Below are 12,710 nucleotides of genomic sequence, written 5' to 3'. Positions count from 1 at the left end.
CCCAAAAGCAGAACTCCAAAACAGGACTGAATGTAGATGAGGCTTTTATTACTGAATGATCCAAAATTACATAAACAATAAAGCCAGGAGAACTTAACAAAACTGAGTTTGACTGAAAAAACAGCGAAACCTGGAACAAAACTCGCACCTCCATGAGGAACAATGCCGTCTCAGTTTGTCTTTAAGATAAACTGCAGGAATGTTGTAGTTCATGATGCCAAAATTGTAGTTTCATTGTGTGGTTGAAGAAATCCTTCGCCGACAGTCTTAATGTATAACATAGAGTTTATTTACAAAAAAGACAATGTCATAACCGATGCTTTGTAGAGCCATCGGGGGACAGGAGGCCCAATCTTCCTAACTCCCCTGAACAAAAGGAGCAACAGACATTATATAGTGTTAGCAACCCCCACATCCTGCCTTCCATACATGGTTAAGAAAACAGCTCCAGCCTCCTAACCTATAGCTAAACATCTGGACAATCCCTTATATGGAAAGCCAGAGATCCTACAAGGACATTCTATACATTCCTTCTGTGGGGGAAGTTTAAATCACATCTCTTTTGCCTGAACCTTTAAGGAAAGAGACAATACATACATTCCAGTAAAGACTTTAAGAAAGAGAACACATATGCATACATAGAATTTTAGCATAGCAGTACAAACACCATATATAGTATTTTCTGAAAAACCAGGTATATCTTATTTCCTGCATGTATGTGAGGTCATTCTCTTTTTTGGAGAGAGCAACAAGAAGTTACACTCTCTCATACCATTTACTGATCAAAGCAGCCATGAACTCAAGGCCATAAACCTAAAGGAGAAAACCTATACATAGATGCAGTTTAACACACAGATCGATCAGACACCACAATGTCTTAAAGACATTAAGGCCTGGATGACCTCTAATTTCCTGCTTCTGAATTCAGATAAAACTGAAGTTCTTGTAATCGGCCCCACAAATCTTAGAAACATGGTGTCAAACCAGACACTTACTCTGCATGGCATTACTTTGGCCTCCAGTAACACTGTGTCATGGTCCTGGGCCGGTGGCCCAGTGTTTTTTGTTCTCTTTTGTCTTTGGTCCTCAGTTTGTTATTTCTAGTTCCTTGTGTTCTGTGTCAAGTCTCTGTCTCTGTTCCCTTGTCCCACTTCCTGTTTTGTTTTGGTAGTGTCTTGTTTCTTGTGTAGTGTGTTAGTGTGTTTAGTCTTGCTTCCCCTTGTCTCGTCAGTGTCATTGAGTTCAGCTGTGCTCCCTGCTGTTTCCCTTTTCCCTCATTAGTCCTCCTGTGTATATAAGTCCTGTGTTTCCTATACCTGGGACCTTTTCCAGGAAGCAGGTTTTGCTAATAACTCAGAGTTTGTTAACCCTAACATGAGGGAAACTCGGGCCTCCGCTCCGTTTCCATCAGCGGTAGCCCCTGTAGCTCTCCCTTCACTCCAGTCCCTGTCCTACCTGACCTAAATTACTGGATCGGATATTGGGAAGGAATAAAAAAAAAATGTAATTCGACCCTTAAATAGTGTTTGGTTTCACCCACATTAGCTGCATTACAGTTCCCTGTCGTCATCTTCTTCTTCTTGTGGGTCTGCGGTTGACTACCATGGTGAAGCTGCTTCCTTTCTGTGAGAGAGAAACACATTTATTTTTTTAGTGCTGCCCGTCTCCTTTCTGGCATCTAGAATCTCAATATGAGTCACAAACTATAAGAAAACAGCCACAGAAAAAGCTGGTGCTGTGCTGAGTGTCAGCCTGTGGCAGCAGCTCCTTTGTAGCACTTAATTTTTCTCATCTCGCTGGTTGTTGATGCAGCTCTCCCTCTAGTTATGCAAACGGTAATAATATGGATTTAGATTTCAAATGAAGGGCTGTATATCAGCAGTGTCAGAGCAAACCTACATATAAGACAGTAAAAGATTGCTACCAAAAATACAAACACATCTATGTATTGATAAGCGCCAGAAGCACACAAATCCTAAAAAAGGCACAAAAGCTCATGAATAGAGAGGAGAGGATGAAGGATGTAATGGTCAGAGTGTTAAACAGTAAAACATTTACCGTATTTTTTTGGACTATAAGGCGCACTAAAAACCCTTAAATTTTCTCAAAAATCAACAGTGCGTGCGCCTTATGTATGAATTCTTGTTGTGATTCGTGACCTTGAACCAATTTTATGTGACCCACTGCACTCAAAAATCTGTCAAAATGTTTTAGTGCGACTTTGGTAAGGGACGCTTAACAAATATTGACATTTTCCAGAGCATACAAAGCATACGACGGGGGGGGCACACCCAGCATTCATTTCTCAAATAGTTAGAAAATGTCGGTCGGTCTGTGTAATTTCAGCACTGCTGTCTGACCGCCGATGGCTGAGGCATCCACACCACTGCACCATTGTGTGGTCTGCAGCAATATGGCCTCTGGTCTGGCGGCTCAGTTCAAAGGCCTCATTGAATTCTCTAAAATAGGCCATCCTCGAATCACAAAATGACTCTACTGACGATAGTAGTCAGGAACAAGCTGCGAGTGCTGTGCAGCAGGTGTGGACAGCAGTCAAATTCGCTGGGGATAAATTTAACAAGGGGAAGCATTGTTACAAAAATGGAAACTGTATGCAGTAAACCACAGAAAACTATGATGGATTTGGCCTGTTTTCATCTATGCTGGCCCGTACAGATGCAGCCACCGAAAATTTCCGGCCGATCCGTGACGCGACCTTGGCCGGTCCTTGGCCGATTCGGGGCCGAACCTCGGCCTAAACGCGATCCCCCGCTAATGACGTAGGAATTCCGGCCACTGGTGGGAACGCCCCTAAGCAGCATTTGGGGAAAATGGTGGTAATGTCTTGTTTATCCACCAGGAGGAGCAGTAATAGTGGAAGCGCATTCATTTACAGCCCGCTGTATACTGTACCAAGGATCCTCACATCATTGAACTGTAATTGTAAGCGGAACTGTCCATTAAAAACAATAGAAAGATGAGAGTAAAGCGGTCATTATAGTGGAGCAGTGAGTATTGTCTGGAGGGACGGGCTGGACTTGAAGTTCAGCCCGTGACCTCGGACAGGCTGTGAGCGAAACTGGGTAAAAAAATAATTAAAATAATTCTGATCACCAGCCGGTTTGGCCTGGGAATGACCTGGGAAGCCTAATCCTCTCATCAGTGTCACATTGTTCTTCCAAGTCTTCACAATGTTAAGCTTTTTGTTTGTTTATATTTTCCCTTTTATTTATAATCAAAACTGCGACCAAAATGACTCCTTCTCAAACTAATAATACCGGCAGTCGTTATTGTATGCTGAGCTAGGGTTAGGGTTAGTAATTGCATAATAAGTGGATTATTTACTTCTTTGACTCTCCTCCACCTGCTTCATCAAACCTCAGCAGTAACATATATGAAGGCAGCAGCTGACACAGTAACAGTGAGCGCAGCGCACTGTGCAGTCTAAACTCTGCTCTGATTAATTATAGGAATGTACAGCGAGTCAATCAGGATTGTGAAACGTCAGCTGCAGACCCCTCAGTCTCCATCATCAGATCAATGCCCGGTTCATTTTCCATTTTATAAACAATACTTTAGAGGTTTTCGTGAAGTCACACTGTGACAGTGACGTGCATTAGTGTGTGTGTGTCATCAGTGGCTATAAAAGGCCTTTTCTTAAAGGATAAAGTGGTGTTTGAGCCACAGTTACGGCGGAGCGGCGGCTCCTTGAAATGGGACGCAGCCTTCCTGCGGCAGACAGCTAGCAGCAGGAACCGGACGCGCCAGGTTAGCCTAATAAGCTACTGAGGCGTCCATGACAACCACCATAGAAACAGCCTTTTAAGACCGTTTTAAAAACATCCTCAGAGTTCAAACGAACAAAAATATATGATTTGAAACAATTACAGCTGCAGAGCTGTGGCGGCTTCTTTAAACGTTGTTTACATAGATGATCATGAATGATACGATGTAGCTAGCAGTGTAGCTAGCAGTGAATGAGGTGACATCATTGTGTGCGCATTTCACAGCTGTCTGTCTCAGTCTGTTGTTGATATTACTCCAATTAACATGTGTTTACTTTCTCTGGACCATCTCAGGTCCACCGTTACAATTTCAGCCTACAAAATGATTTAAATATGAACATACACTCTAACATCAGTGCGCTTTATGAAGTCCAATCCTTAAAATAAATATTATGTTTGTAAACATTCATGTCTCTGAAATAAGTACAGATGTTCATGTTTGTCATTACCATTTTATTTGTTTAGAGAATTGTGAACTTCACATTGTGTATCTAATCAGAGTCTCAGCAACCTTCAGTCAGAGACTGAGACTGGATCACAGCTTTAACCTCTGCAGAGTCACAGACAGACACAAACCTTCCAAATCACACACAAGCAGCCCAGTCTCATCATTTTTGGATGCCTCTACTGTACACTACACTGTGATCAATATATTAAAAATTATAAATGAAAAGATAACATTCACATAAAGCTGTTTGAAAGTAAAATTAATAGGTACTTTCCAATAATATTTTTAAGGATCTCTGTCAGAGACCAGACAGAGCCATGACTCTCAAGAACCAGAGACTGAAATATGGAGAAAAAAAAAATCCCTATGAGAAATAAATGTGTAACAGTAAATATTTTGTCCAGTGGAAAATAATCGTTTTGAAACAAAAGCTTGGGATATCATCAAACCAGAAAAATAGAACTCATTTTTTTCTTTAATAACACACCTTAGCATGTAGTAATGTCACACATTTCCAAACAACAATACATAGATTTTGTTCAATGTTTTGATTGTGGCAGTGAAAACACATGTTGCTGTGTGAGTGTGACTGGCAGCCTGTGCACTGAGACCATGAAGCACGCTTCTCTGAAGCAGCTTCTTCTTCTTCTTGGCATCAAAACAGAGGTGGGAGAAATCTACCAAAAGGAGAAAGAACATCTGAGGTGAAACCAGTCAGGACAAATGATTAAATTATATATAGTAGTTCAATACAGCCTCTCAGGTAGCTTTGTGTTGATTTCAGCTCACTGCTCCTGTCTGTGGACCCGTGGTTTTTATGTTTGTAACCACTTAACTTCCATTCATCTATTTAACTCAGGGAGGAGAAATGTCAGGTTGGTGCAGGCTGGTGAGTTTAGGAGGGAGGTGCGTTTGGTTCTCTGTTGTCATTATCTGAAAGATTTGGTTCACCCTGTGGCTGGGCTGTATCTGGGGTTACGTTGGACCTGTCACACTTAGCAAGTTTCCCAGGTTGGTGTTTATGGTTTAGAACTTCTAGCTCTGGAGCATCATCTGTGGCTGTGTAGGGTCCCGTTGGTTTTTGCTGTTTCTCCAGATCTGCGTTGGAAATTAGGTTATTGATCTCAGTGCATTCCTAAACAGGCTGAACAAGGTTATATATCGTCACCCTCCTAAAAAAAATGGTCAAAGACATTTTTTTTATTTTATTTTTGTCTAAATTAAATTTTCAACATTCGGTTCAGTTTTTGTGTTTTCTGAAAAGCCTGAAAAAATAAAGTAGACCATAATTTTGGGAGGGTGACGACATGTTTCATGGCTAAATAACATAACTGCTGCAGTCTGATGGTGTCAGCAAGATCTGAAGCAGTGGGTGACGAGGAAGAGGAGGAATACAACAATTTGAAGAGATCCCTCAGTCTACAGTCAGCACAATGGCTACATTAGTGGCTGTTTGAGTTTCCTTCCATCTGCTGTGAACCTGAAGCACGGAGAACACAAAACATCTCTTCCAAATCTGGGATCACAATTACAAATATGTTCTTATTAAAGGTGAAATATGTGTTGTGACCTGGTTTTTATACACCTGGCGACCCTGGGTCATCATTGGTAACCCATCCCCACCCCCACACCCATCCCACACACATTCCGATCTACTGGCCCCGTGTACATAACAAAAGGTGGCCTAATGAGATGTAAACTGCCATTTGGAGGCGCTTGGTAGAAAAAGGAGTAGTGTGAAAATGCTGGTAGTTCTAGTGGTCCAAGTTGTTCACCCACTCTACTCTAAGTCTCAGAGTGGGCTTGGTTTGTGGCCTGAACTTGAGTTCAAGCTTCTCCAAACTCCACTGGTGTTGATCTGCAGTAGCTGGTCCTCCATCTTCTTTCTGTAGGTGTGTTTTCCATCCCTGATTTTCCTTCTGAGATCCTTCTGCACAGCTCTCAGCTCCTCCTTATTTCCTGATCTAAAGGCTCTCTTCTTCTCCTTCAGGAGAGCCTTTGTTTCAGAGCCACAGTTATGTACAACAAGTAATACTCAAGTGAATGTTAAACATGTATTAAAAGAAAAATGATTCAGCTCAGCTCACAAGAAACTGCTGGATACTATTCTGGAAATGCCTAATGAATACAAGGCCACTGTGAGCAATGACAAACCTTTAAACATGATAATCAAAAAGTACACATTAAGTATCATTGCTCACCTTTATTTATGAGAATGTCACTTCTCAAAATGATTGCATGCTGTCAGCTCTCATGGGTGAAGTTTGGCTTTGAGGGTTGGAGAAGAAGCTTTCCAGCACCTTTGGATTTCCAATTCAGTTCTGAAAGAGCAAAGACACAAACTACAATGATGTATGAAGCGGAAATGTTTGATTGTTGCTGCAGCACAAAACAGGTTTATAAACTGGTAGCTGATATAGCCTGAAGTATTAAAGATGAACCTCCTCTTCCACAAAAAAAAAAAAAAAAAGATTTAGTGCTTCTTATTGCTGTTCTCAAATCTGCTCCCTCCACTGATAAACAGCAACAATGTAAAACATATTAATGAATCAGTAACAAAATTATGGTGTTGAAAGTAAGTAGCCTGATGCTTCTAGATTAGTGACTCCAAAGCAGGCTGAGTCAAAACCTGAAATGGAGACTGGGTTTGTTTAAAGCTGAGGACAGTGAATCAGTCCCTGCTCACTGACAGGATTCCCAGAGTCTGGAAGCTTCTCCATGATGGGTAATACACTGTAAGTTTCAGCTCATTCTCAGGTGCTGGCAGGTTTCATGGATCCCCAGGTTTGTCACAGAGGATTAAAGGCAGCCAGACTTTCAGTTTTATGTGTATAGCGCCAAATCACAACAGTCACCTCAAGGCTCTTTCCACAGAAGAGCTGAAGGCTCTGCATCCCATTCTACTCTTAAGTATCATAGGAACCACAAGTAAGCCAGCAGTCTGAAGTATAAACAGACTGCTCTTTGTTTAAATAGTGAATATAAGAAACTTGCTAATATAAGGTTTGTTTACAGTGAATATAAAGAAATCACGGGAACCTCCCCAGCAGCCTAGGCCTATAGCAACATAACTAAGAGAGGCTTCAGGGTCACCTGATCCAGCAACTGTGTTCAGACCAGTATCATTTTATTTTACATTGTGATAACCCTGGGTCAGTTCAATGCAGATTAAATGAAGCACTGTACTCGCAGATATTGAATATGGATGCAGTGAAGCTCATCAGGATATTTATTTGGAATCTGTGGCTGAAAATAATCATTTTACTTAACTAGTAAGTCCAGAAGCTCATATTTCTGTCATAACATTGTTTAATAGTGAACGCTTTCCTACGATATCCGCTAACATTTGCACAAAAGACGGCAAAACCCGCAATAATCTCTACAAATGCATCTCAGAGTTGGGATATCAGCGCTCTCTTACACCACATTAATCTAATTTCAAGTGCTTATTGAACTCACTGCCTTAATAATATCACTATATAAACGCTGTCCATTGAAATCCTCTTACCTGAACACTGCAGCATCCGCCGGAAGTCAGCGAGCATGGCTTCTGTAGTCCTTCTTCTGTAGTCCTTCATCCCTCTGTCAGTGATCCTCCGTTAGAACGATAACTATCTTCTCGACTGACTACGAGGTGCAGACGGCCCTTGCTGGCCCATATTTAGAGGCCTGAAAACCGCTAATAAAGTCAGTAATTACCTGATAACATCCGAAGCGGGTGAACGAATGCAATTTACCTGGACAGCAACGGGAATACGCGTGACCGTGGTCACGGCCGATGGGGTGATGGGTACTGTAGTTCATTTATTTATTCATCGTTGGTTCATGGATTTAACACAGAAGAAAAAACGGCTTCAGACCACGGAACTCAAAGAAAAAATTGGACACCGAATATAGCACTAACCATAAACACGTAAATATAAATTTAGACCTAAAAAGCCCCACAAATGTCATCGTTACAACCATAAGCAGCACCCCACATTAAATGAAACAAGGAGAAATTCATGTCAAAAGGAAAAGTGGCGCTTAAGGATCGCAATTAAAGGCATAATTCAGCTTCTGAGCTTCCGGTTCAAAAGAAAAGGGGGGAAAAAAGGGGGACAGGGGGCAAAAAAAAAAAACTATACTGCAGCTTAGAAGCCGTGCTCAGAGGCACGAACTTTATCCCACTGCATTTCAGGCAGAATAGAAGTCGTGCCGAGTAACACGAAAAAAAGAGGGAATTCGTGTTCATGAGCACGAATCAATAGATTAAATTTCGTGACTACTGCACGAACTGCCGTGAGACCGGGTTGGCTCAGCGCAGCACCGCTTCTTTTTTAACCTACTGTATTTATTTACTTATTTAGTTAAAAGATGAAGTGAAACAAAGGAATCTTTTGGTGATTCGCAATGGAAATGTGTGAAAGGTCATACTGACAAAAATTTTAGGCATCTATTTTAGGTTTTCAAAACTTGATACTTCACCAAAACTTTTTTGAATCACAGAACTCAACATTTTTGTTAAGAAGGCGCCACCTTTTGGTGACAGTCTACAATTGAGGGAAAGGGGTGTGTTCATGCTGGAAAGTAGATACGCCCAGGAGAAGGAGGGGGACTTCCAGCCCGACGACAGCCGGACGTCGGCCAGCTGGGGGCTGGACTTCAGCTGGCCGACGTCTGGCTGGATGCGGCAACTTTAGGTGGCTGCATCTGTATATTTGTGCGTAATCTGGCGATCGGCGGCCGGCACTGTTGCCAACTTTTGTGCAACAAAACTCGCTGTGGGCTGTCTCAAAAGTAGCTAGAAGTTGCTAAAGGATGAATAGAGGTCCGGGGGTGTGTGTGCTGTCCCCCTCAGTGCCCAAGGTCCAGGCAATGCCACAGTGTACGAGCAGTACGAGCGCAGTATGTACACAAAACACGGTGACAGAGAAGTTTTCAGGTTTCTGGTGTTGAGTCAAAAAGGGATTTCCTTTTTCTTTTTTTTTTTATAAATGCTTTTTCTTTGCTTATATCAGTAAATATACTGGTGTACAGGATTTATGAAGGGCTTATATATATATATATATATAAAATGAAGAAATGACTTGTTCTTACCCTCATTAATAAAGAATATATTGTAGCGTTTGTTAAGACATTGAAGAAGATGGCGAGAGATTGCCAGCAAAAGTTGCCCTTTTATTAACGATTAAATGGTTGCTGTGTGCCGCAACCAAAACCAAACAGTAACAACAATGAGACTGACTCGGATAATGACAGAGGGAACCCGACATGCTTGATGCCCAACTGTTCAACTCAGACACTGAAGATCAGGAATTTGATGGATTTGTGGAAGATGAATGATTTAAAATGTGAGTGTATTTTTCTGTATTTGTTACAACTGAACAATATTCTGAGTTATTGTGAATGAGTTGAATAAAGTTCAACTTACCTGACGCTTTTGTTTTGCTCTACATATGTTTTATGATGCGCCTTATAACCCGGTGCGCCTTATGAAAATAGACCCGTTCATTGATATTGCACCTTATAATGCGGTGCATCTTATGGTCTGCAAAATACGGTAGGTTGTTGGCCAGCTGATGGTTCTCCACAGTGTGGAGGGATGGTCTCCTGGAAGGTTTGTTGGCTGAAACCCCGTGTTTCAGTGTAGCGCCTCTTTGCTCATCGCCTTTGTCAGTGTGTTTCTGGCCTGGTTGTGCAGGATTCTGTCCCTGCTTCTTTAGACTTACTTCTTAACTTGATGAAGATACTTGAATTTTGGTGCAAAAGATTTTAGGTGGGCGCACACATGCCTTCAAAGAACTAATGTAGGATGTTGTGGATGCCTCAAAAACATCCCAGCCAGTGCAGTCAAAGCAAGCTAGTAGTGCCAGCTTTGCCACTTTGGTCCATCTCCACAGGATGACAGGTGTATTTTAATGGAGCAGTGATCCAACGTGCTCTTGTTCCTGGTAGGAGAGTTAACATTCTTCTGTATTTTGGCAGATCTTAGCTGACGTTTGCTCTTTTTAAACTCCACAAGAACAATGAGTAGGACACCCCAGTCTTTGTTCTCTGTGGCCTGAGGTGGGATGTGAACACCAACCAGAATAAAAAAGGAGAACCCCTGTAGTGAATAACATGGTTTATATTCAAGTAGGGCTGCAATGACCATCACGCACATACTCATACTGTGATGTGGTTTATATCAACCCACTCAACCTTTGACCGGCAGGTGACACACTCGACCTTCTCTCACACGCTCTACCTAGACAATCAGTCCAACGACCGTCTGCCGCGAGCAGGACTTGTGTGGACAATATGTCTGACAACCAGTCCATATCAGATGCAGCCATTAATTAACCATTCTTCCAAACCTGAAATAAAGAAGTTTTACATGTGTTGCCTGTTTATATTTAATGCAGTATCAACAGTATAAGTGTGGGTGTGTGACCATGGTGAAATGTTGGGCACTGAGTGAGTTGATTACTCAAGAAATAAAGCTTAGTATTTCCACCCTAAAGACTAGGGACAGCTAAAAAAGAAGAGCTGTTAGCCACCGGCTTCCACGCACTCTAGTAGGCCTTTAACCAGGGAACATCCGGCCAGCCAGAACTTTCCATCTGGCTCCCCGAATAGTACTGCCACAGGTACTATCGCCAATCAAAGGTCCTAAACCAAGCTACGTCGGGAAGACCAGTTAATTGCTGATAAAATCTTTGCTTGCACTCACTGTCCCTGCTAATGCTAATGCTAGCACAGTCTCTCACAGGCCAGTCTCCCTCTTTGCCTTTCTGAGTGGCTGCAAGCTCCAAGCTCCAACACCAGTGTGCCCCATTTTGAATACAGAGCAACGGTGAGAGATCTCTTGATTTCACTTAGTTGTCTGTGATTTAACGTTTATTCAAAAAAGGTGCAATATGTTTTGTGCATGAGACACCAAGCTCCGAATATATTGTGACAGTATACTTTTATTTTTTTATGTGTTTAAAGGAGAAGTTGGGTTGTCCTGTCATTGTTTAATTGGCATATGGAACGAGAGTAGTGAAATGCATGCGCAATGTCCTAATTAGAACATGATTAGTCGTGTGCTTATTGTTGGTTAACTGTATTTCATGCTACCTGTTATGAAAAGCTTTACCAAAATATACACTGAGTTCTTGAATGTATAGTGCTCATATCTGAGATGTGATATGTTCAAATGTTGTACAACTGAACCTGAAATGAGATATTAGATTTGAGTTGTTTAAAGATGCAAATTGATGTACTATTTTGAAGTTACATTACAGCCATGGTTGACTGATCGATTTTTGAATAGAATATGAGAGATGCATATGACTTTGTCTTTAGGTCAGGTTTTTTTTTCTTTCTGAGGAACAAAAGTCCGAGGATAGGGACGAGATTCCGTTTGGGTCAGATGGCGAGCCGAAGGACCTGAAGGAAGAAGAGGACACACACACTCACACATACAAACTTCACTATTCACCCACCTTCACAAACTCTTGAGAAAAAGATGTTGCAACATCTTTCAATTATAAGGGCCCAACAGACGATTTATTTTATGTTCTTCTGTGCACACTGTTAATCTCAAGTGTTGACAGTTTATTTGTATATTTGCATGTTCTGGCCATTTTTTTGCTTATAATATAAGGGCTACCACCCAAATCTTTGAGATTGTGTTTGACCCTTATTGCTGCTCGGATCCTTGGCTCCTGTCGAACCCAGTGTCCTTCTGATATTGGCCCATTGACACAATTGTTATTCATTTGTTATTACACTGTAATCCATTTTCCTTCACTAAATCGGCTACAAATTACTTAATTGTTTATTATTTGGTTGACCCACTGTTTATTAATTAATTTACTGGCGTTTACCTTTAAATATTTGTCCTTTATTCATCCATCCATCCATCCATCCATTCTCTTCTGCTTATCCAGGGCCGGGTCGCGGGGGCAGGAGTCTAAGCAGAGAAGCCCAGGCTTCCCTCTCCCCAGCCACCTCCTCCAGCTCATCTGGAGGGACCCCAAGGCGTTCCCAGGCCAGCCAAGAGATACAATCTCTCCAGCGTGTCCTGGGTCTGCCGCGGGGCCTCCTACCGGTGGGACATGCCCGGAACACCTCACCCAAGAGGCGGCCAGGAGGAATCCTAATCAGATGCCCGAGCCACCTCAACTGGCTCCTTTCGATGTGGAGGAGCAGCGGCTCTACTCTGAGCCCCTCCCGGATGGCCGCACTCCTCACCTTATCTCTAAGGGAGAGGCCAGCCACCCTTCGAAGGAAACTCATTTCTTCCGCTTGTATTCGCGATCTTATTCTTTCGGTCACTACCCAAAGCTCGTGACCATAGGTGAGGGTTGGAAAGTAGATCGACCGGTAAATCGAGAGCTTCGCTTTTACACTAAGCTCCCTCTTCACCACGACAGACCGGTGCAGCGTCCACATCACTGCAGAAGCAGCCCCGATCCGTCTGTGGATCTCCCGCTCCCTTCTCCCATCACTCGTGAACAAGACCCCGA

Source organism: Archocentrus centrarchus, unplaced genomic scaffold (genome assembly GCF_007364275.1).
Source record: "Archocentrus centrarchus isolate MPI-CPG fArcCen1 unplaced genomic scaffold, fArcCen1 scaffold_72_ctg1, whole genome shotgun sequence".
NCBI classification, from domain to species: domain Eukaryota; kingdom Metazoa; phylum Chordata; class Actinopteri; order Cichliformes; family Cichlidae; genus Archocentrus; species Archocentrus centrarchus.
The sequence above is the reverse complement of the archived record's forward strand: the minus strand, read 5'-3'. Positions refer to the sequence as shown.